General features: G+C 46.9%; 1 protein-coding gene across 1 annotated transcript in view; it reads left to right on the forward strand.

The window, feature by feature from the left end:
- The window catches only part of LOC144826026 (uncharacterized), a 658,919-nt gene that overhangs the window by 584,944 nt on the left and 47,000 nt on the right, over positions 1–26,975 (forward strand). The gene's annotated exons all lie outside the window — the stretch shown is intronic.

Here is a 26,975-nt window from a genome sequence, read left to right on the forward strand (position 1 = left end):
AACCCTTTTGTTTTCCATTGTACATTCTTTGGGGGGAGGGGGCACCCTTCTTCCATTTAAAGATAGGTGGTACCTGCTGTAACTTCTTTGCGGTGACCGTCATGACCCAGTCAGCTACGGTCGCTCCACTCGCTCCCTGGACCTACTTGCGCCTGATTGTGCCCCCGATCTCGCCTGGTATCATATGGAGACTGATATTGCCCTCAGCTCTGCTGCTTGATCTCTGATTGTGCCCCCGATCTCGCCTGTGATCGTATTACTGTATATGGTATCGTATTATTGTTGCTTTTCAACTGTTGTGCCTTGCTTGCGCCTGGTTGTGCCCCCGACCCCATCCGCACGATGAACTCCATCCACTCCGGATCGCCAACCGACCCATGCCCCCATCACATCTTCAACAAGGCCGACTCCATCATCGCCCCCCAACTCCGGGACATCATCAACTGCTCCTTCAACACCGCCACCTTCCCGGAAAGCTGGAAACATGCCGAACTTAGTGCCCTCCTGAAGAAACCTACAGCGGACCACACCGAGCTTAAGAACTACCGTCCCATCTCGCTCCTCCCATTCCCCGCCAAAGTCATAGAGAAGACCGTCAACAGTCAGCTCGCCGCCTTCCTTGAATCTAACAATGCCCTAGACCCCTCACAATCCGGTTTCCGAGCCAACCACAGTACCGAGACCGCCCTCATTGCAGCCACAGACGACATCTGGACACTGCTCGACAACGGGGAAAGAGTGGCCCTCATCCTCCTGGACCTCTCCGCAGCGTTCGACACAGTCTGCACCGCACCCTTGTACAACGCCTCAGGAACGTCGGAATACAAGATAAGGTCTTGGACTGGATCATCTCATTCCTAGCCGGAGGAACCCAGAGAGTCCGCCTCCCCCGTTCAGATCAGACGCCACTGAAGTCATATGCGGTGTACCACAAGGATCTTCACTCAGCCCCACCCTCTTCAACGTCTACATGAGTCCCCTCGCATCCATCGCACGCCAACACAATCTCAACATCATCTCCTATGCAGACGACACCCAGCTGATCCTCTCCCTCACCAACGACCCAACCACCGCCAAAACTAACCTACACGAAGGGATGAAAGACGTAGCCGAGTGGATGAAGAACAGCCGCCTAAAACTGAACTCAGACAAGACGGAAGTGCTTATCCTAGGATCATCCCCCTCTGCCTGGGACGACTCTTGGTGGCCCTCGGCAGCACACCCAAACCAACGGACCATGCTCGCAACTTGGGATTCATCCTAGACTCCTCCCTCTTGATGACCAGACAAGTCAACGCCGTCTCATCATCATGTTACAACATCCTACGCATGCTCCAAAAGATCTTCCGTTGGATCGCCACCGAAACAAGGAAGACGGTCACCCAAGCACTTGTCACAAGCCGTCTGGACTACGGAAACACCCTCTACGCCGGAAAAACAGCCAAATTACAGAATAGACTTCAACGCATTCAGAACGCTTCCGCCAGACTAGTCCTAAACATACCTCGCCACAACCACATATCTGGTCACCTGAGAGACCTGCACTGGCTCCCCGTCAACAAGAGAATCACGTTCCTACTCCTCACCCACGCACACAAGGCACTTCACGACCTAGGACCCAGATACCTCAACACTCGCCTGACCTTTTACACCCCCACCCGCCAACTACGATCGTCCAACCAAGCCCTTGCCACGATTCCACACATCCGAAGAGCCACCATGGGAGGAAGAACCTTCTCCTACCTGACGGCCAAGACCTGGAACTCCCTCCCCACCCACCTCCGTCTTACACAGAACCACCTCTCCTTCAGAAAACAACTCAAGACCTGGCTGTTCGATCAGTAGCGAACCCCTCTTCCCTTAAGCGCCTTCAGACCCTCTGGGTGAATAGCGCGCTATACAAATTTATGACTTGACTTGACTTTGCTGAGCCAAATTATGACTGTGGGATGCTCTTGGCCACCTGCCTCTGGGTCGGTCTCCGATTAGTCCCTCCTTGCACTGTCTAGTGTTGTGTCCTGGAGAATGTGTTGGGTGGCGCGGGGGATTGACCATCTCTAAATTGTGCTATGTCAGGTGGCATAGGAAGAAACAGAGAAGTTGAATTTTACATAAGGTTACAGAGACCTGACTAGAACCATTGCAGTGGTGTTCAGGGTTGGCGTGGAAAAGAGACAGTGAGGAAAATGAGAGCAGTACAGCTGTTGGTCTTTTGTATTGCAGTGTAGGTGAAGCATTTGGGCTGCACGAGTGAGTGCAGGAGGAAGGTTGAATAAGAAGGTTTTGTGCTTGGAAATAAGTGTGGTTCGAGAGGGGCAGGGCTGGACGATGGTCACCTTCTTGGTGTGCTCCTTCAGTCTAACAACAATCCAAAAAATCCTGGTTCCTAACTACTACTAAAAGCAGTGGTACTCGACTGCACCGCTTGTTCTTGTCTGGTGCCTGCTAATACTATCAAAAGAGCACATTTTTGGCAACCGGGAGAGGCAGAGAACCAATTTGTGGCCTACATCTGGGCTAGATCGCTGCATGGTGGAAAAAGCGCTTGTACTTGTTGCCTGCGAAACCGCTTGGATCCGGGGCCTATCCGATGGGCTCCTAGTGCCGGTGTTGGAGGAGCTTTGATACCACTACAGTCTCCTGATTCAGTAGGTGAGTGGAAAACAATGTGTGAGCGGGGAGGCACAGCCACCTGATGACAGCTGCCTATCCTGTGAGGGGGAGCCCCAGTGCGATAGTTGAAGGGATGGACGCTGATGTCCTGTGCCGAGACACTGCACACCTTCCCCCTATTGCCTTCACTCCTATGGTCTGATGCACACACAGCCAGGCCCACATTCTGCTAAAAGTGGGGCCTGACCGACCGATTACGCAGTGCCAACCGCAGCGCTCTAACGTTTGACAGTAGCAGTGGAGCTCTCAGCTGGGCACTTGTAGAGAGTGTGCGCCTTCACTGCGAGTAACTGATTGTATCCATCTCACCGGCTGATGTCAAAAGGTAGGTACAAAGCTGGGCTACAAACTCGGTTCGGTTGACTGCTGCCTAAGGACTACAGGTGCATGCCTTGCAGTGCTGAGATCCCACCCCCCCCCCCACACCTTCACCAGTAATCTGTCAGCTGTAGATGCCCGGGATGCCCCTAACATTAATTCTGCGGTGTAGGCAGGTCCAGGAGAGGTCCAATTTATGCGGCAGGGCTGAGTGAACTAATTATGTGCCGGAATGCAGCACATACTTTTTAGGTCTCCCGCCTAGCGGTGTACTGCACAGCAGTGCTCGTGCAGCGCGAGACATTTAGTGGGTGAAAAAGGGGTATTCAGGCTGCCCTAGTAATCGCACACGCTCGTACGTGTGCAAAACTTTTTGTGGTATGCGATTGGCCTAAGCGTGCATCTTTTTATTAAAGACTGCACGCAATTGGCCAGAGGCCATGGCCTATTGTTATCTATAACGCGCTTGTTGTGCGTAATAGACACCTTAGGCCATGGTTTGCAGTGGGGTGTGCGCGCGCACCACTCGCGGGCTTAAACGGAAGTGAAAGCGTAGGCACGTACCAAGCTAAAAAGACGCCTGGATGCGAGAGGGGCCCACCTAACTCTGCAGCGCAGTCTTATTTCAAGCGTTCGGGACTTGGCACCCCTCTGTGTGTAGTGAGCTAGCCCTGGGGATGGCGCGCTTGTCCTTGGTGTTAGCTGGACCCGTCTGAGCCCCGGGAGTCTCTGAGCCCTACCTGTCTGTCTGAAAAATAAAGAAGTCTTCGTACAGCGCAGTCACTTCTCTAATTCCGTGAAATGCCACTGTATGCAAATCTCCGGGCTGTGTACGAGCACCCCGAACCCCCGCTCTATGACCCCATTCCCCCACCTCTCCGGCAGAGCAACCTCTCCTTGTCTGTTATATCCCACCGCTTTTTGTGGCTCCGCTGTGCACACGTTAGCATCACACAAACATACATAAACCGCACACCTACATGGCACAAATACTCAGAAAGGCACAAGCAAACAAAGGCACATAAAACACACCGCACAAGACATGCAAAAGCACGCAAAACACTGCACAAGACACTGATACAGAAAACTACAAGCAACTACGCATATAAAACACACCTCATATGACGCACAAACACAGAAGCGCTTCAGTGCAGCAGGCCTGGTTATAGCAGGGGGCCGGGTGGGCCAAACCCACCCCAAACATGACAATTGGCCCACCCAGTCAGAGCAGAAGAGGGCACGGAGAAGGCACCTGTTAAGTGCTTCCTCCATGTCAACACAGAACATTGTGATATATTTTTACTGACTTCACTTTCATTATCAGTCACCTATCAGTGCATTTATACCAGGTGTATCTCCTTTTAGGAAACCACTGAGCCGGCCTCCACGCCTTCCCTCCTTCCTACTTTACTGCCACCTACAAGGCTGCGCTGGTACTAGTGTGCGGGGGCGGGACTGGCTTTGATCAGCAGTGTCAAGTTCAACCAATTAACAAGGCAGAGGAACTCGTCGTACCCTAGTCTCACTTTTAACCTGTATATTCATATAGTCCCTTTTTGTACTTTCCGCTTTGCATAAAATGCCCCCCTTCGTTCAATCTTTAATTCGCCCTTTTCTTGTTCCCGCTCTTTTTTTCTAGTTAACTTTAGCATTGCACTCTTTCGTGACCCCTCCGTGCTTCTCCAGTTCTTGCTTCCCGCTCTAGTGTGCCTAGTTTTTTTCTTTCACCTATTGCCACACCACCTATTCCTGCCCGGCCTCTAAAGTGACCTGGTGACACCTTGTCAACAGGGATGCCGTGTTCGAGCCCTGAGTTTTCCATTTCACTATCGATATTTTCAGGCATGTTAGTGACAGTGTAACTGGTCACGCTGACGTGACCCAGGGATACAAGTCACATCATTTAACAGATTTATGTATGAAGTTCCAACAGGACAGAGTGTTGTACGAATAGAAGGAGAGCTAGCAGCCCTACGCAAGCTTGGAGTTAAGTAGTAAATAATGAATGCACAGCACGGAAAATGTTTCCCTATGGCGTGCAGTAATCTTTCAGCATTTCATTAACCACTATTTCAGTCACACGCCTCTCACTTCCACTCTGTCTCTCTCTCGCTCTCTCTTCAAATAGACTCTCTTGACAGTTGCCTTCTTCCTCCTTACATTCGGTCCCAACACCTCCACCACCCTGCCCCTACCTTTTATCTCCTCAGGTTCACCCTTCCGCCTATCGCTAAAATACTTCATTTTTTCGTGCCTTGTTCTTCACGCTGTTGTAAGAGTGCCCCCACCTATGTGTCTGTCATCTATTAATACGTCGGCCCCACCCCCGCCTTTCACACACCTAAACGAAAGGGCACACAGTGGTGTTTAGAGAAAGATAAGGAAGGTATTTTAAGTGGTTAAATCGGAACTCCAGCTAGGTGTACTTGGGCGCAGTCCTACTGATCGGAAGGGGGTCTGGCATTCTAGAATGAATGAGGAATGGGGGTCGAATCCCAAGGCACACATCTGGTAAACACTTAGAATGTCGTCTGGCGGCATCTGTTGAGTTATTTAAAACACTGATTTACAACGTTTTATATGAAACCATGGTATGAACATTTCACATTATTAGGTCTCGTGCCTGCAATAGGTCTCGCATTTTTAAAGTTTGAACTATTGGTGTTGAATTATTTAACATGCCAATAGCTGAAACTTTAATAATGCAAGACCTATTTTGCAAATGTGTGTTACACTTATTACCACTGTCTGGCCTTTGGGTGCACCTACTTTAATACCCAAATATAGTTATAAGCAACCGAAAGGTGACCAGTCAACCTTTGCAAAAAATCGACACAGCTGCAAAATCTCATAAATCTAGTGGCCCTGGATATAGGTGACTATGTGTGGGCCCGAAGAAAGATCCAGCCCAGTTCAGGGGCGTAACTTGATTCAGACATTGTAAGTGCCTAGTACCAGTGGCTGTAGTATGGACAGAAGAGCCTGGATTGCCTGTGCAAGTGAAGGGAATAGCAGAGGGCCCCCCACAGCTAGCAGGACACCAGGGTTTATCCCAACACCCTCCCATTGCCCTATGTCAATTAATTAAAGCTTGCACTGGACGCCTTGTATTGCACTGTGCTGCAAAGCCAATGTGAGACTTATCTTAGACTTGGAAGGGGACCAGCAGACGGACCCCCATGCTTAGCGCAGCTTGGCCTATGTGGAGGGCCCAAACTGCTTGCGGTTGGAGAGAAGAGCTTCTGGAGAGGGCCATGCACATTCCTAGTTGTAATAGCCCATGGAGTTTCTCGCCGCTTTGGGGAATAACCCCTTAGCTCGCTGCAATGGCACAATAGACAGGTCCCTACCTAAACTACAATTTTAGCTTCACAAGAACACTGAGTGTGATGGTGGTACTATAAGGTCAGGGTCTGCGACGGAAGACCAGGAAATAACCTGGAATATCGATCTGAAACAAACCTTTACAGCCATGTAGCATAGCCTTGCGATAATCAATGGCAACATTGATGTGCCCTTATTTGGGATGGATCGGACGACGGAGAGACGAGATACACATGCTGAACACCTTGACAATGTAGGACGCTGCCTATCAGAGATTGAAGATGAGCAGACCATGATGTGCGCAGCACATAAGAAGATGGATAAGCTACTCCTAACACTGCAGAGGAAGGCAGAAGATTCAGAGGACTGCTCACGTGGGAACACTCTGAGAATAGTGGGTATATCTAACAGTACCTACATAGACCATCTGGTACATTACTCTGAACACCTCCTCACAGATTTGTTGCCACGAGACACCTTCTCTGAGATCTTTGTTGTGGAGCACGCCCACTGCTTGCTCGCATTTGGTCTGATCCCAGAAGCAAACCCTCACCCATAATTGCAAGACTGTTAAATTACAGGTATTGTGACGCAGCACTAGGAAAATCATGTAAATTAAAGATACTAAAGCATGGGGCTCAGCTAAATCCCTCTATCCAGACTTTACGCAACAAGCGCAGGAATCCCAACGCCTCTTCGTCCTGGCAAAAAAAAGTTGTGCAAGCTTTAGATGGAATACAGTATGCTGTGCCCTGCAAGGTTGCGGGTTATGGCGGATGGCAAGGAGTTATTTTTCAACAATCCCAAACAACTGCTGCAATACCTCAAACGGAGAGACAACAAGGACCAGATGCGGTGGAGGAAAATGGTGACACCTAAGGCATGGAGGAATGAGTAGGAATGAGACTGCTCCTACTATGCCAGAGATTCTGTTCTTTGTGTTGAATCTGCGGCAGGGGCGCTCTCCTGCCTGGGCCTATCCAGACTGCCCCTGAAGACTGGCCTGCCCATGCCCCTCTGGGGGGGTGACGCTGAAACTACTGAGATGGCAGCAGCATCCCCATTGGTACCGCTCTTGAAATCACATGCCTAGCTTATTCTTAAGAGCGTTCCATTAGCACTACTGTGATTGTGTGATAATCTATAATGTGGTCTGTCTCTTTAAATCCATTGAGATGCTGCACTATTCCTGAGACTAAGGTTGAGACTAATATGTTAGAAATGTTATCATTCTACTGCTTTAGGCACACACTATATGTGGTATACAGCCCTCTGAACTGTGCTGCTGGCGCCATAATGCCCCCTGTGCTGTGCCCCCCACAGCGCTGAACTGCTGACAGACTGCTGCTGCCAGACTGCCCCCGCCGGGCTGTGCTCCACCCAAGCGCTGGACTGCCAGGAACTGCCTTCGTGCCCTAGCGCTGGGCCTACTAGGCGCTTTATTGTGGAAACTGACCTGCCCCTGGACAGCACTGTGTCCTCCAAGCATCGTAGACCCTGGACCGTCCTTGAATACCAGCGAGGAGGCTCCAGGAGCGCAGGAGCCCCCCAATCTGCCCCTGAGCTAGGGAGAGGAGCCAGGGCTTTCCGGAGGCCACAAACCGAGGTAACACCCCCCGGGGGAGGGCGAGAGACTGTGGAGGGGGCGGGCTGCAGAGGAGCCTGTGGAATTAGTGAGGCAGCCCCGCATCTGCCCCTCCCCTCCTGAGACTGCATCTCAGCCCCCGTTGGCCCTAATTAATCCCCAAAGGCCTGTTGGCCCTAAAGGCCGAGAGGGAGCATAGGAAGGAGCATTGATTAACGGCCTACTGCATTGGGCCCTAGACTGAACTGGTGAATGATGAACTGGCCTACGTAACCCCCCCCCCCCCCCCCCCCCACCCACCCACCCCTTTTCAGGGGACTGTTCTTTCTAGAGTGACCTTCTTGAGGAAATGTTACACTTGATTCTGTTGTGCCATTTATGCTTCGGTTGAATTATGCCCATGATTCCCTTGCACAAGAGATGTTTATTTTGGAACCAGTCCTCTGGAATGTTATCTCTACTGAACCTGCTTATGGGGAATGTGATTACTTAGACTGCCCCTACATATTAGCAAGGTATTTACAGAAATGTTGCCTGATGTTTAAGGAATGTTCAATGCCTTACCGGATGCCTAGTATATAAAAGAAGATACTTACCTGCCTAAAAAGTCTAGATAAAAGAGTCTTGTTGAAACAACAATCTGGTGTGGTGTTGATTTATTGCATGTGCCTTCCTGTCTCAGTGTGAGTGTGTGCTTCACTTCGGCTTTACACATTGCCTTCGGGTGCCTTTCTGCCTCGCGCCAAGCTACCGTGGTGGAATTGGTGACCCCAGTTATAACAATGTTGCGTGCAAGACATTGTGTTACTATGCGTCGGGCACGCGGTGCTCTTATGACTCTGAAAAATTGGCATGCTGTTATGACATACTGTATTGTACAATCTTACACTTAAAGGGAGCTGCTTTTACCCCATATTTGCCCTAAGAACAATTTAAGACCTTGTCAGACTTACCTAGCCAGGGTTGAGACAGGAGAGGAGGCTGATACCAATGCAGGATATGGGTAACGCTTTAAGCCTCTCCCCTGATTTGCTCCTGCCCAGTGTCAAGCTGTGTAACTTTGTGCAAATGCCATAAGATATAAATCAGTCCATTGTTCTTTTTGACTGTACATTGCCAATTGTAGACGGTTTAGCTGCCCTGACTGACAATTTTTTATCCCCTTGTCTCCACTAACTGTATGTAACTATACTTACAGCCAATTATATAATGCAATGCCAAGTTTGATTGTATGTTAATGAAAACATAGGGTAAAACAATTTTAAAAAAAGTATGTTTTGAGAGGGTGACTGGCGCCAGAATGGAGCGACCCATGTTTGTTTAAATTTGTAGGGGTTTAAATTCTGGGCCCTTCAGCATCTAAGGGAGTCAATTGGTCACACAGGGAATAGCCCATAACCAACCTCGCTTTGTACTTCAATGTTTGCTCTAGGATGTTCTTCGAAGAGTTACGGAAATAGTATTACAGTGACAAAGACCCTCTCTTTGTCAAAGGCCCTGCCCACTGCACAAGGTTCAGCAAAAGATGCAGACATAAGTACTGAAAATGTAGCCCAGCCAGTTATTTAATATTTCCCATGTGAATGCTGGTTAAAGGTCATGCAAGATCTGCAGGTACGGATTGTACGCCCTTATTTATACCCTGTCTTAAAGCAAGTGCAGACAAAAGTGAAAGAATATTCAGTACAATAACTAATATACAGCAGATTTTGACCCAGGGTTTTAGGTTTCACCTGGACCAAATGACCCATTTATTGGACCCACTAATGTTCTACACCACTAGAGTGAATAATTTGTTTCGTGGCTTTCAATTAAGTGGCCAAATAGTGTTGTGCGGCTTCTACCTCTCTGTAGGAACTATGCGTTTGTTGAACATAAATTTTGGAATTGTGTCAAACTGATTCTGTGCACGCCCTAACCTTATGTTAGCCTATAGTCCTGCTAGCCCACAGTGTAAACCCAAGAAGGCAAAAAGTGGATTGTGCAGCCTTAGAACATAACCCTGACTCCCCAAGAAATTGAGGTAACCAATCTAGAACCCTTTCCTTAAGTCACTTGTGCATACCCAATGAGAGAAAAACACGAAAAATATGTGTGGTGTATTATCAACACAAAAGAACCTGAAAAGCATGATTAGCATTACAAGAATAGCAAACAAGATAAATAATTCCACCATTGTGCTAAAGAAGTGTGTATATATGTGGGCATATAAGTACTGGGTATAGTGTACTCCTACTATGCGATTCCTTACCTAGTTGCTCTGGTTGGGGAGTCTGTCAAAAATCACTTACTGGATGTTCTGACTCCCCATCACCTGTGGGTAAGTGTGCTTAAGTCCCCATCTTGGTCACAAGTTGGATATCCCTGCTCGCAGAGGAAAAACAAGAATCAGCTGGGCTGAAATTCTGGCAAGTTGCAACCTCGCAGTAACAGCAGAGTGCTTCTTTGATTTGAACATGGAAATGCTTGTGTGTGTGTATATATAATAAGCAGCATCCATGGCACTGTGCCGTGACCCCAGTCAGGCTGTCGTTGTTTATACTCCTAATGACAGCTATTTTGCCTAACGGATAACAAACATACAACATTTGTGCAGTGAATTTTATCCCTTGTACTAAATGTTCAAGGTGTCGTGACTGTGTGCCTACAAAGTTGAAATGCAAGCAAATTTGGTTTCTAAAAACATGTCCTGTGCAGACACACAAGCAAATGTGTGTCAAAAGTCAGTGTGTAAGTAAGAAGGCAACTTAAGAAACGTGTGCATGTAAAATGGCAATGTTTCTTCCTGGGCCTAATACAGCCGCGTGACACTCACTCCTTGAACAAGAGTCAACTAAAGCTTTATAAAAGCAACGCTAATTGTATAAAAGACGCTAAAAATCATTAAAAAGGCAGTCGTGTTGCACTCAGAGCCAAAGTTGTTAACTTTATACAGCTACTAAAAACAATTAGAAAAGTGATACAATTTAAAATAATGTAGTAGTGTAAAATTGATTTTTGAGCTTTTCACTACCAGGACATGTAAACCTTAAAAGTGCATTTCCAACTTTTTAAATACAGTCAATGTTTAGAGCGCCTTCCTTAGGGTTGGTATATATATATATATATATATTCACAGAAAAAACCATAGGTTATAGACCATATATAGTTAGGAATTAGCATTTACAAAACCTTGAAAATTCACTGAAAAAACCATAGGTTATAGACCATATATAGTTAGGAATTAGCATTTAGAAAACCTTATTTTACTCACACAAAACCATTGAAATTCCATATATAGTTAGTTGCACTAACTATATATCGCGCACCCGCAATCCACTGCTGATGATGTCACATATTACATCATTCATGACATGGTCAGTGACATCACTGATGACATCACTGATGACATCTCAAATGACATCACTGATGACATCACTGATGACATCTCATTTGACATTACTGATCACATCACTGATGACATCATTCATGTGATGATACAATGAACCTCTTCAGACTCTAATATAACCTTAGATACACTCAGTGTAAACAGACACTCACAGACTGTCACTCATCCATGGAGTTACTCACACACCTAGTCAGTCTTGCAAAGAATCAATCACACCTCGATTTCCTCAACTATATAGTTATACACACCTTACTTATTGGAACATATAATAACACATATTTACTCTGTTATACAATCCCTGATACAAGTTCACAATAATCCATACAGCCACTCACACATTCACTGGCTCTTATGCACAGTTATTTATATATGTCAACTATCACATGTACTGTGTTTTACATATGTACTTACTTTGACATGTAGCACTGAGATATCCATTCACTCACCAATACACTCATGCACACAGTCAACCGCCCATACAGATGTTTCCACATGCACTTTTGAACCCATACATCTAGTGAATCAACTGCTCACACATCTATGCACAGAGTCATACACCTCCCAGACACCCACACACACACTCAGTCTCCCATACAAATACTTGGGCAACTAATCAATAACCCATATAGTTAGTCATATAGCTAATGATCAACACATGCATCAGATTACAAAACAACAGACACAATGATGCACAATTTAAAACAGTTTAGTCACTAACCCATGCACTCAGTGAGACACATTTAATCACTCACTTATACAGTCAGTCATGCACCTACTAAATCCTTCATCCAGACACTTATACATCCACTCATTCTTCAATATGTAAGACATATTTTAACTTTACAGAAGCATACAGTCACTGGATGTTGTCATCAGTGATGTCATCAGTGATGTCATTTGAGATGTCATCAGTGATGTCATCAGTGATGTCACTGACCATGTCATGAATGATGTAATATGTGACATCATCAGCAGTGGATTGCGGGTGCGCGATATATAGTTAGTGCAACTAACTATATATGGAATTTCAATGGTTTTGTGTGAGTAAAATAAGGTTTTCTAAATGCTAATTCCTAACTATATATGGTCTATAACCTATGGTTTTTTCAGTGAATTTTCAAGGTTTTGTAAATGCTAATTCCTAACTATATATGGTCTATAACCTATGGTTTTTTCTGTGAATTTCATTGGTTTTTTAACAGCTAATATCTGTAGCTGTAAAATGTATTCTTCTTTAAATCCAAAAATATATTTTATATGTTTATGAATAATTTTTTTTTAAAATATTTTTTTTTCTTCGTTCCCGCTTCGCGAATCGGGAAGCTTCCCGTTAGCTGACCTTGATGCCGCGAAATAGACCGCGAGCCGGTAAACGTTTCTTTACCGCAAGTGCCGCGTTAGAAAACAACATCGTGACGCCTCCCGTCCGCATGACGTTCCACGTTGTCGCGTGATACGTCATATGACGTGCTACGTTAGCGAACTGGTACGCGAAGCGAGTGCCAAAGCGCAGGTTTCTGGAAGCAAACCGGGAGGCCCTGCAAAGCGCTTAACGTAAACACAGCAAGTCATGTGACTTGGTAATAACACTTTTCATTGGTTCATTTCACTTTTGGTTTCCTAATGATGTAAGACTAGGTCATATAATCTAAAATGAACACTTTTGATTGGTTGAGAACTCTTGTTTTTCCCAAATGATGAAAATCCCTCCTTCTTTCCTCACTCTGACTTTCATCATTGTGAGAGAAAGACCCTTTGTGATCACTGAGCAATGGCTTCTTTAGTAGCTTCAGCTGGTGCTTCCCCACCACCTCCACCACATCCAAGGAAGAGTGGACCACCTGCTCAAGTTGTAATTCAACAAGAAGAAGAAGAAGAGGAACAGGAGGACGAGCACGAAGAGAGGCAGTTTTTGCCTGAGCAGCCCAAGACGTCTCACCGGAAAGAAAACTTCATTTGGCAATTTTTTAAAATTCCCAAAGGTCAGAAAAAAGTAAATGCAAGATACGTAACTTGCCTTATATGTCAAGATAGACTGTCCAGAGGGACCGACAAAAAATACAGTTTCGGAAACTACACAATGCATCGCCATATGACTAGGTGGCATCCTAACAACTACAGTGCTGCACAGTTTCGGAACGACCTAGATAATCTCCCTATTATGGCCAGAAGATCTGTTGTACCGGAAGTAACGGGACCAGAGGGCAGGGAGATGGTGCCAAATATACAAATGAGATTTGGTGAAGTAAAACACACCTGCGTATTTTGCGATGGATTCATTTCCTACGGAGAAAGAAGCATCACTCTGATCAACAGAGCTATTGACTATCATATGCAAGTTTGTCCGAAACGCCCAAAATAATAAATACTTCTTTTTTTTGTTTTGTTGCTCCTGTTGAGCCCTTTACAATGAATCGTTTTCATTGCCCCCTCCAAGAAAAACCCAAAAAAATATAAAACTGTTCCGAAAAATTCAAAAACAGTAAAAAAATGTTCAGAAAAATAAAAAAAAAAGTTCTTTTCAGAACTACCTCCCCGTTATTAAAAAATTGGTACAATATTTGGAACTGTGCCAACCTCTATTTCTCTTAGTTCGCTTCCTAGTTCGCTCGCTGGTACGCGAACTGGAAGCGAACCAAAAACAGTAAGTATAAGGGAAGGAAACACACACTTATGTTAAAAGAAAGACAGCTATAGGGGAGTAAACTAGAGATACTATTACCCATAATCCACTACTGATGATGTCACATATTACATCATTCATGACATGCTCAGTGACATCATCAGCAGAGGATTGCGGGTTTTTTGGCAACATGCCTTATCCACGGTTTAATAACGCTGCCTTTTGCTTTATATAAGTTTTCAAATTGTATGAAATATATACCAATAGGTCTTTATGAACCTTTAGGTAGTGCTTTTGTTCATGAGGTCTGGTCGCTTCCATACACATACAGATGTTTCAAAGATGATCAAGAAGTTTATCTGAATGGAGAGGAATGCACTGAGACGCCAGATCATTCACTAATGTGTAGGCACATACAGTTACACGATTCATGCAACAAACACAGACCAAATATGGCTTGCGTGTTGCAAGGCACGCCAGTTCCTGCTATCATCCCCACGTTCAAGTTGTTGGAAAATGGTAGTTATTTGATGCTCAATAATGAAGATTGTTCTGAGTTAATTAAAAGTATTCCTTTTATCGTAACAGTAAGTGAACGGGTTATTTGCTGTAGAAATGTTCTATTTCCTCCCACACATGAACATAGGGAGTTTTCAATCTGGCCACAAATACCAACCTTGGGACACGTTTCAACGGCATGACAAGAATAAGAGCTCTTTTGTCTCAGAGAGAGGTGGCCTTGAGTTCGGCCCGTGAAACTTTCGTACTTCACATAGCGAACACCCGTACACAGGTTTGCCTTTCAATTTCAGCAACATGTTTCCGACTATCTTTAACGCATCCTCCACAAAATCCCTGGCACACTTTTTTAAAGTTGTTACCAGTGGTCTCGTGACTTCATTTGAGAAAATCTTTGGAGTCATCCCTGCTCCCTTTCATTGTATTTTCTGCACTCTGGTTCGTGGATTGGCATTTTTACTTGCATTACCACCGGACGCTCTTGTGCTTTTTTACATTTTTAAATATGGATGTCCCTCCTATGCAACCTCCGACCCTGCAGCTGCTGACACTGTTCCGCAATCGCATGCTAGAATATTATGGCACAATGCCGTTGGCGATATTAAGCACGGCATATGGATTATCTTTTCGGTTCTCCTACTTCACCTGTGTCCAGCCTGTATTTCACTGCCTGACCTGTGATTTCGGTTGGGCCATTGATTTGTGTCTCTGCGGACCGGTTTCTCCTGACGTCGACTTTAATCAGCTGATGACTCCTATCATTACTCACGAGTTGATTTGTCCTGGCGAAAGGATTATGGCTGTGGCATTGATGCATGGACTACTTGGTCCCTGGAATTTACTGGCGGCAGCACAGTCTTTCTTGGAACACAGCTTTCTTGAAAACCCACCGAGCTGTCCTCTGATGGTGATAGAGGATCCGGTGCTGGGAGAGCACGTATGTTCTTTTCCGCTTTTAAATTGGATGGCTGAACTGTTTTCGGATGAAGACGGTGACTTCCTATTGGAGGCTGTTGCAGCTTATTTTGCATACACAGTTATGTCATAGACCTTTTTCATGTTTGATATGCTGAGTACTAGCATTTCATTGACAATTCATTGACTTATTTGTCAAGTTTTTATTATTTACCTTGCCTATTGGCTTAAGACTCGATAAAGTACTTGGCTGTTTTATTTTTCTTTAGCATTGAATTTTCCTAGTTTTTAATGCTTTACCTTGCGGACCGTCCACATATAAACTTGCAATCTGCTCTCATGAGATGGCACTTCTATTATCTTATTCAGTTCGTTTCCGGATCATGAGGAGGTGTCATCTAGGTCCTGGATATCTTTACACCGTGTTAAGTTAGCATGGGCTCATTACCGGTTTAAACGCCATTTTTCCTTTTTTGCAACTTCTGCACACGACACTTAGTTGTTGCTTTAGCTTTCCACCTAGTAGTTCATCGTGGTTTACATGAGAATAATATGTTATTGGTCTACTATCTGCTTTACTTGTTAAACTATATCTGTACAGCGAGTGCTAAAGTTTCAAGAACAACACGATACAGAATTGTTATGAGGTCTGATCTCCACGACTTCATACTCATAACATAAGTGCAACTTCTGCCAATTCTGGGCATGAGGCGGGTTTTATATTGCTTTGCCGAACACACATACACAACAGTTGATGCGGTTCACATGAAGAGAGAGCTGGTGTATGCTGATGTGATTCCTTCAAATCTAAGACACTAAAGTATGGGCACGCCCTAAACCAACACAAAGAGACCTTCTTAGCAAATAATATAATATGTGTATTAGGGAGGGTGAGATATAAGCAGCCGCGGGCCGTGGAGGGAGTTACGATGGGGCAGGGAGGCGGGGAGGGGGAGAAGCAGGGTGGAGCCCTCTCTACCTTGCCCCTCCCCCTCCCCGCCTCCCTGCCCCACCGTAACTCCCTCCACGGCTGCTTATAAGTGTTGCTAACTCTTATTCATTTACAGCATGTTAACATACTGTCACCATTCGCTTTTTATGTACTAGTAACTATGCTGGTAATTTTGCTACTGATAATATGTGTACTTGTATTCTCCACCCTGCTTCTCCCCCTCCCCGCCTCCCTGCCTCACCGTAACTCCCTCCACGGCCCGCGGCTGCTTATAAGTGTTGCTAACTCTTATTCATTTACAGCATGTTAACATACTATCACCATTCACTTTTTATGTACTAGTAACTATGCTGGTAATTTTGCTACTGATAATATGTGTACTTTTATTATCTAAGGTACTACGCCTGAGAAGACGGCATTAGTAAATAAACATTTCAAATACACATCTGTTCTTCTTAACTCCATGTTCTGGTTTCTAAGAAATCTATAACGACCGACTGTTCATGAGTTCCACGTATCCTGAGGTACTATAAGTTCATATTCTGGATTGTCTAAACATTGAGAGTTTGTTATATCCAATGTGACACTGTACCTAGCTTGCTAAATAGTTTTTGATTACTAACGTGAGTTTTGGGACACCCTAATTCGCCGAGGTTCCAATCCTCTGTCCACAGTTCTGTGTGAGAACAGAAACCCTGCGACAGGGGCACCCCCGACCCTTGCTGGAGCTTCATCACACTTGCGATACAACTCCAGCAATGCGCCACCTTTACGGCACAGATACATCACGCATCTGTGCTGTTTTTGCCCCATGATGCGCCGCATTGTAAATGCAGCACACCATAGGTGACGGAACAGCGGCACAGAATGACTAACACATCCCTGGTGATGCGCCAGTCATCATAAATCTATCCCTATGCTTCTTATCTTGTTAGAGATGAACCGCCATATGTATCATCAAAGTTATTTGCATTTCCTAAATAGCGAACTTTAAGGAATAAATAGCGATTCTTTACCATTCCTAGTTTGCGATGAGCTATTTGCTAATTAGCCGAATGTAGCCCAATGAAGCCCAATGTAGCCCAAAGATGGCCGCCAGACACACAAAAAAACAAATGTAGCCCAAATATCAGCCAGATGTAGCCCAACTATAGCCCAGTGACAGAATGACCAATCAGCTTCGCAAACCTCCGTTACGCGAAGCGGAGCGCTGTTACAGATATATATCTTTTTTTGAACGTTAATTTCTCAAAATCCACTGGAGCACATATATTGAGACCTAGCAAAGGCACATCGGGCTACCAGTCCCTAATATTTTGCCAAGTTTCGTGCAAATCCATTCAGCCGTTCAATTATTATTTTTATTATTTTTTTTTGCCCCGCGGGGCCCTTTTAAAACCTCCACATCAAACCTAGGGGGTCAGCGAGGATCTACTATGCCCCCTTATAGTTATTTCCCCCTTTGTTTTGACCTCCTCTTGTCTCTCGATCCTACCGAGAGACAAGATGGCGGCCGCTACGGACTGTTTGGAATGTTGACAGACGCCGGAGAACCAATCAGCTTCGCTTCACAAAGCTCCGTTGCGCGAAAAGTCCGCGAACCAGAGCGCTAACCGGTCCGCTGTTACAGATATATATCTTTTTTTAAACGTTAATTTCTCAAAATCCACTGGAGCACATATATTGAGACCTACAAAAGGCACATCGGGCTACCAGTCCCTACAATTTTGCCAAGTTTCGTGCAAATCCATTCAGCCGTTCGGGCTAAAAGTGAGGCCAACCGCCCTATGGAAAACTCAATGTTAAAAACACGTTTTGGGACCCCCCTTTTTTCTCGGCCCCCACTGGACGAACCCCCCCCAAATTTTCAAGGGCTGCTCAGAAACAAAATGTGCCATTTTCCTGAAAATTTCAGCCAATTCCGTCCACAAACGCCAAAGTTATTAGACATAGAATTTTCAAAAAACCCATAGAGAAAAAATCCTAACTATATATACCTACTGGCGACCGCCAGTAGGTAATATATATATATATATATATATATATATATATATATATATATATATATATATATATATATATATATATATATATATATATATATATATATATATATATATATATATATATATATATATATATATATATATATATATATATATATATACACCAAAGCGCTTGCGCACCTTGCTCTACAATTTTCTAACGGCATGCCTTTGTCGTGGCAAGGGGCTCCACTTCTAACGTGGAACGAGTATCCAGGCAGCAGAAGGCTGAGGCGGAATAAATTGTTATCGCCTGACAGCACAGAATCCAACTTTAATTCAGCGATGTCTTGGGTTTACCCTCGCCTGAAATCGAAGGTTTTTAAATGACATTTGATATGTAAGGAAAAACCACCCTACTCAAGGGCTTTAATGACTACTCAACTCACAGGACTGCAATAACCACAAGCCCCGGCATCGTGACTCCACCCACTTAGGGCGGACGACGCCCCTTTCAAATAATAAAGCATTTGGGAAGTGTGAGCTGAGAATGGTGTTTTCCTTCCACAGTCCATGAATAAGGGGCGGGTTTTGGCCCCGAAACGCGTCGGACGTTCATCCAAACAAGAGGGAATCCCTAACCATCGCTTTGGGAGCCAAAAAGAAACCGGATGGTTGGGAGGATGTGGTGAGCCCTTGCCAAAGCGCTTGCGCACCTTGCTCTACAATTTTCTAACGGCATGCCTTTGTCGTGGCAAGGGGCTCCACTAACGTGGAACGAGTATCCAGGCAGCAGAAGGCTGAGGCGGAATAAATTGTTATCGCCTGACAGCACAGAATCCAACTTTAATTCAGCGATGTCTTGGGTTTACCCTCGCCTGAAATCGAAGGTTTTTAAATGACATTTGATATGTAAGGAAAAACCACCCTACTCAAGGGCTTTAATGACTACTCAACTCACAGGACTGCAATAACCACAAGCCCCGGCATCGTGACTCCACCCACTTAGGGCGGACGACGCCCCTCTCAAATAATAAAGCATTTGGGAAGTGTGAGCTGAGAATGGTGTTTTCCTTCCACAGTCCATGAATAAGGGGCGGGTTTTGGCCCCGAAACGCGTCGGACGTTCATCCAAACAAGAGGGAATCCCATCGCTTTGGGAGCCAAAAAGAAACCGGATGGTTGGGAGGATGTGGTGAGCCCTTGCCAAAGCGCTTGCGCACCTTGCTCTACAATTTTCTAACGGCATGCCTTTGTCGTGGCAAGGGGCTCCACTTCTAACGTGGAACGAGTATCCAGGCAGCAGAAGGCTGAGGCGGAATAAATTGTTATCGTCTGACAGCACAGAATCCAACTTTAATTCAGCGATGTCTTGGGTTTACCCTCGCCTGAAATCGAAGGTTTTTAAATGACATTTGATATGTTAGGAAAAACCACCCTACTCAAGGGCTTTAATGACTACTCAACTCACAGGACTGCAATAACCACAAGCCCCGGCATCGTGACTCCACCCACTTAGGGCGGACGACGCCCCTCTCAAATAATAAAGCATTTGGGAAGTGTGAGCTGAGAATGGTGTTTTCCTTCCACAGTCCATGAATAAGGGGCGGGTTTTGGCCCCGAAACGCGTCGGACGTTCATCCAAACAAGAGGGAATCCCTAACCATCGCTTTGGGAGCCAAAAAGAAACCGGATGGTTGGGAGGATGTGGTGAGCCCTTGCCAATGCACTTGCGCACCTTGCTCTACAATTTTCTAACGGCATGCCTTTGTCGTGGCAAGGGGCTCCACTTCTAACGTGGAACGAGTATCCAGGCAGCAGAAGGCTGAGGCGGAATAAATTGTTATCGCCTGACAGCACAGAATCCAACTTTAATTCAGCGATGTCTTGGGTTTACCCTCGCCTGAAATCGAAGGTTTTTAAATGACATTTGATATGTAAGGAAAAACCACCCTACTCAAGGGCTTTAATGACTACTCAACTCACAGGACTGCAATAACCACAAGCCCCGGCATCGTGACTCCACCCACTTAGGGCGGACGACGCCCCTCTCAAATAATAAAGCATTTGGGAAGTGTGAGCTGAGAATGGTGTTTTCCTTCCACAGTCCATGAATAAGGGGCGGGTTTTGGCCCCGAAACGCGTCGGACGTTCATCCAAACAAGAGGGAATCCCTAACCATCGCTTTGGGAGCCAAAAAGAAACCGGATGGTTGGGAGGATGTGGTGAGCCCTTGCCAAAGCGCTTGCGCACCTTGCTCTACAATATATATATATATATATATATATATATATATATATATATATATATATATATATATATATATATATATATATATATATATATATATATATATATATATATATATGTTTTAGGTTTGACAAAGGGGTTATATTGCCAAATCGAAGTGGCAGTATAAAACAGCACACAGCCTGCAATGGTAGGCCTAAGACCTGTTTGAAAAGACTGCTTAAGTGGGTGGCACTATAAAAGCTGCAGTTCCACTAGTCCTAGGAAGCTTGTTTCCGGTCCAGGGAAGGCATGGCTTGGCAGTTCGGGCTAAACTGTTCCCATGAGGCACAGACTGATTTGCATATGGCCATGTCTGAACTGGGGTGGTGTGCAAAAAAACGATGGATTTAGGCCCAGATCTCTGTACTGGGGTGAATGTATGACATTGTTCTGCATTCTGTCCATCAATTGTCGTTTTTGCATTTGTCACCCCGAGTGGGATGGGTATGCTCAGACGTGAGTCCCATGCTCTCCACACCACTGGAGTCAAGCTATCCTGGCTGAAGACGGCTGATAGCCAGAAACCGGTCCTAGGATGCTTGATTCCAGTCCAGGAAAGACATGGCTTGGCAGTACGGGCTGGACTGTTCCCATGAGGCACAAGGTCAAGGCTGATTTGCATATGGCCATATCTGAACTGGGGTGGTGTGGAGTGCAAAAAAACGATGGGTTTAGGCCCAGATCTCTGTACTGGGGTGAATGTATGACATTGTTCTGCATTCTATCCATCAATTGTTGTTTTTGCATTTGTCACCCCGAGTGGGATGGGTATGCTCAGACGTGAGTCCCATGCTCTCCACACCACTGGAGTCAAGCTATCCTGGCTGAAGACAGCTGATGGCCAGAAACCGGTCCTAGGATGCTTGATTATCCAGTATTAGGGGTGTCTTTCATAGATTCACATGCCTGAATCATTCCCCGTCGTCGAGACGGGAGCCTCCGGTATATATAAAAGTAATGTCCTATAGACATACATAGAAAAAAAATAGGCCTAAGGGCCTCACCTTAGTAGCCTATCCTTGTCCTTATGCAAAAAGGACCAAACTCTTAGGGCCAGCCAATCAGCTAGCACCTCCCTCTAGAACCTTCCCTGCTGGAGCCTCAGTCTCTCAGATTTTCTACCGCACGTTGTGCTAGGGAGTCTCCAGCCTGAGCTCTCCTCAGGATATCTTCTAAAACTACTTTTTTTCACTTTGGAAAAGGATTATCTTCTCAAATTCTTCATCAGGGATACTTCAGACTCTTCTCTGCAGTAAGTGCTGTCTTTCCTTACCATTCTTAAGGAATGTCTGGATCCCAGAAGAAAGCCCTTTTCAGGGCCTGCTCTTCATGTGGGAAGAAAAGGCTCCATGTGGAGGACAAGCACGACCTGTGCTTATACTGCCTTTATCCGGACCACGTCCCCAAGGACTGTAAAATCTGTCGCTCTTTCCCTAATAAGACCTTGAGGGATAGAGAGGGTCGACTTCTCATTTGGCTGGACAGGCTTAAACAGAGGGATAATATGGAGTCCTCAGAGGGCAGCTTCTCCATGGCTTCGGACGTCTCCCTCAAGAGGCCATGGGGGGACCCCCCTGGCCCCTCAGACACTCCTCCTATGAAGATACAAAAGAAATCTTCAGAGGCAAAATCTACAACTTCCTCAGTGTCTGACACAGGCTCTCACGCCTTTAAGAAGTCTGCGCACTCATCCACCAAGCCTACGCCATCTCCAACGCAAAAAAGAGCTGTGACGCCACTTGCCATCTCCACAACGACGACGACGGTGTCGCCGACGACGGCGTCGTCAGTCCTCGCATCGACGACGACCACTCAATCATCGTCGTCGGCAGGTAGGCCCATCCCATCTGTTATACTGCCGAAACCGTCGTCGACTAAAACCACACCGACGACGAAATTGGGGCCGTCGACGACGACCCCGTCGACGAAGAGCTCATCGACGACAAAATCGGGGCCGTCGACAATGCCACCGTCGACGAGGAACCCATCGTCGACGACGACGACACCGTAGACGAGGACCCCATCGTCGACGAGGCCAGGGACGTCGACGACGAGAAGCCCGCCGTCGACGGAAGACTCGTCGCCGAGACCGTCGACGAAGAAGACGTCGACGAGTAATGAATCGTCGACGAGAAACGAATCGTCGACGAGTGCGTCGTCGACGAGGACGTCGTCGACGACCGCGTCGTCAACGAAAACATCGACGAAGACTAAAATCTCGTTGCTTCAACCACCGACGACGGAGGACATGCCGTCGACGACAAAACCGTCGACGGGAGGGTCGTCTACGACCAGGGACACCGAGGAACCATGGAAAAAGTCCAAGCTAGTGGAAACGTCGTCATGGACGCTGCCACCGCCGACGCCACCGCGCAAATTGCCAAAGAAGTTGATCACGCCTGAAACTACATCCCCGAGCAAAGTTCAAAGCAACTTACCTTCTGACTTTCTCCAGAGTGAAGAATCGGAAGAGGAAGTGACAACTCAGGCTATGTCCAAAGCACTGACGAGGAACAGGAGGAATTTACCTACCAGGAACACTCTTTCCAGGCGGAGGTACGGACGGAAGTGACCCCAATGGTGTGCCTTCCTGCGTCCATCGTGGATGACCTTAAACATCTCATCCAGGACTATAAGCACCGTTTCCCGGAGGCACAGGCTACTGAGGATAGGGGCCCAACGCCGACTGCGTCTGCTCCACCGGCAGCCCCACGGCCAACGCGACCACCTCCGCAGGCCTCCCATGAGGCAGTCTCGCCGCAAGTAGTGGAGTCCTCAGATGAGGAAGCTGAGGAGATGGAAGAAGGCGAAGTCCCTGAGGATCGCACGGATCAGGACGAAGACGACGAGTATGTCGCGCCCTCCCCAGCTTCACCCCAACCACGCCAGTCGGATTCTCCGCCAGTGGACATTGGCGGGTTCCATAAGTTAGTGGAACGGGCAGCAAAGCGTTTCCACATGGAAATGGAAACAACGGAAACAGAATGTTTCTTATATGATTTTAAAGAACAAACGAAGAAGACCACCAAATCAATCCCGATTATAGAATTTCTCTGGGACCAGGGAAAGAAACTGATGGCTACGCCGCCCTCCATACCGGCGGTGATCCCACGCCTGGACAAAAAATACAAAGCACCCACCAAGGCGGCAGTTTGTTTCAATGGGCACCCAAAACCTGACTCAGTAGTGACCCAGGCAGCTCAGAAGAATTCCCGCAACCCTTCCGCTCCCTTGTCAGCACCACCGGACAAAGAGGGAAGAAAGTTGGATACCATCGGGAAACGATTCACCACCACGTCAGCCATGACTATCAAAGTCGCCAACTCTATAGCACTGTTGGGACGTTATAATCGCCAACTGTGGGAGGACATAGTCCCTTATCTAGCGGAGCTGCCAGATACGATGCAGGAAGAGGTCAAGGCACTGCTCTCAGAAGGACAAGCCTCGGCAGCGGAAATCATTGACTGTGCCATTGATGGAGCCATGACTGGCTTCCGCCAATTAGCCGGGGCGGCAGTCCTGCGGCGCCAGGGCTGGCTTAAGGCTACTTCATTTAGACAAGAAGTTCAAACAAAAGTGCTAGACATGCCATTCGACGGCCAACATCTTTTTGGAGCCACAATTGATGACGCGCTCCAGAACATCAAAAAAGACACCGATACGGCTAGAGCACTGGGTACGCTGCAGGCGAGAAACCAGTCCTTTCGAGGCAACAGGTCCAGAGGTCAACCCTCCTACAGGGGGTCCTTCCAGAATAGATCCTCCTATTCCTACCAAAATAAATCGCAGTATCCGCAAAAACAACAGCAGAGTCGCCAAATTTCGTACGGAAGATCGAACTTCCGTGGAAGGAACCAGAGGAGGGGCACTGGCGGACGCCAGTGACCGATTACTCCAGCCAGTCCCGCCACAATCTACCTCATTCAAAATTGGAGGAAAGTTGACCCATTTCCTACACAATTGGCATCTCATAACCACAGACCGGTGGGTGCTACAACTAATAAGATTCGGCCATTCCCTGGAATTCATCACCATCCCACCTCCAACGCCGCCACGCCTACGGCCACACAAACATCTGCGGCCTTTGCTCCTGGAAATATCTGCGATGTTACACAAGGGAGCGATCGAGATGGTCCCATCGTCTCAAACAGGACAGGGATTCTATTCCCGCTTCTTTCTCATCCGCAAGAAGGGGAAAAAGTGGAGGCCCATATTGGATCTCAGAGCCCTCAACTCTTTCCTGAAGAATCAGTCGTTCAGGATGGTGACGATCCAAGAAATACTAGGCATCCTAGAAAGAGGTGATTTCATGACATCCCTAGATCTCCAGGATGCCTACTACCACATCCCAATACTCAAGGGGCACAGAAAATTCCTAAGATTCGAGGTGGCAGGACGCCACTACCAATTCAAAGTGCTGCCGTTCGGCCTCAAATCCGCGCCGCGGATTTTCACGAAGTGCCTTTCCCCTGTGGCAGCCTTCCTACGTCAAATGGGTCACCAGGTCTTCCCTTATCTCGACGACTGGCTGGTGAAAGCTCCCTCAGCAGCAGGCGCGACCTCATCCTCCAACGCCTGCACCAATCTCTTTCTGCACCTGGGACTAACTCTCAATCTCGACAAATCCTGCATAACCCCAACCAGAAGCATCTCCTTCCTGGGGGCAACCTTGAACACGGAATGCGTAAAGGCATTTCCTTCAAAGGAAAGGAAACACAAGATCGTATCTCTGGCCACGGCTGTGGCTTCGAGAAAGACCATAAGAGTTCGGACTTTCAAATCACTACTGGGCATGATGTCGTCCTGTATCCTCCTCATCCCGCACTGCCGCCTCAGGATGCGCCCATTGCAAGAAGCCTTAGCATACCAATGGACTCAAAGTACAGGCTCTTTCACAGTGAGAATCACACCACAAATTTCCAAGACCCTGCACTGGTGGATGAACCACAGGAATCTGTCGACAGGCCTACCCTTCCTCCTTCCAGCGGCGCCTTTGGTGATCACCACGGATGCCTCCCTGGAAGGTTGGGGAGCGGTCCTCCAGGACCTCCAGGTCAGCGGCAAATGGACGGAGCAGGAGAAGAAATTCCACATAAACCTTCTGGAACTACGAGCGGTCTTCCTGGCACTGAAGGCCTGTTTACCACGTATCCAGAAATCCCAGGTGCTCGTCAGGACGGACAACACCACGACGATGCACTACCTGAACAAGCAGGGAGGGACGCGTTCGCTCACTCTATCACACGAATCGCAAGAAATCTGGAACTGGCTAGTGCTCCAAGGGATCACGCTCAAAGCGGAATATGTCCCGGGCAAGGACAATACCATCGCAGACGCCCTCAGCAGACGGACGTCTCTCACTCACGAATGGGTACTCAACCAAGGTACACTGGATCAAGTATTCTCAGAATGGGGAATCCCGCGGATCGACCTCTTTGCCACCAGGGAGAACGCCAAATGCCCACACTACGCAAGTTGGCGTCCCCAGCCAAGGTCACTCGGAAATGCCCTTTCCATCAGTTGGTTCAGCGTCTTTGCGTACGCTTTTCCCCCCTTCCCGATGATTCCCAGAGTCCTCAGGAAGATGAAAGCAGAGCCTTGTACCCTGATCCTAATTGCCCCGTTCTGGCCGAGGCAGCACTGGTTCTCGGACCTTCATCGCCTCTCCATCAGAACTCCGATTCGCCTGCAACAGCACCCGAACCTGCTGACTATGTCCAACGGACAGATCCAACACTCGAACCTACCATCGCTCAGATTATCAGCCTGGCTCCTGAGCACAGAGAATTCTGTCATCTAGACATCCCACAAGATTGCAGGGAGGTCCTAGCGAAAGCGCGAGCGGACAGTACCAACAGAACGTACTCCCTCAAGTGGAAACGGTTTTGCTTATGGTGCGTGGAACACCAGTTGTCACCTCTCCAGATTACCCCTGTGCAGATATTGCCATACCTTCTACATTTGGCGGAGTCAGGGTTGGCACATGCATCTATAAAGGTTCATTTGGCTTCGATTTCACGCTACACCAGATCCTCGAAGGCCCCTTCGCTTTGGTCCAGCAGGCTAATTAAACAGTTCCTCAAAGGCTTGTATAGATCGTATCCAAGACCTCGAAGGATTCCGCCCACTTGGCATTTAAACTTGGTACTCACCCAACTTATGCGCCATCCTTTTGAGCCCATTCATCGAGCACCCATCAAATACATCTCATGAAAGGTAGCTCTTCTGCTCGCTCTAACATCCGCCAGGAGAGTCAGCGAGTTACAAGCCCTGTCCATTCAGGAACCATTTATGCAATTTAAACAGGACAGAGTGGTGCTGAGGATGAATCCCAAATTCATACCAAAAGTACCTTCAGACTTTCACCTTAATGAACCGGTGGTTCTACGTTCCTTCTTTGC

Source organism: Lissotriton helveticus, chromosome 3_2, assembly GCF_964261635.1.
Source record: "Lissotriton helveticus chromosome 3_2, aLisHel1.1, whole genome shotgun sequence".
Lineage (NCBI taxonomy): Eukaryota > Metazoa > Chordata > Amphibia > Caudata > Salamandridae > Lissotriton > Lissotriton helveticus.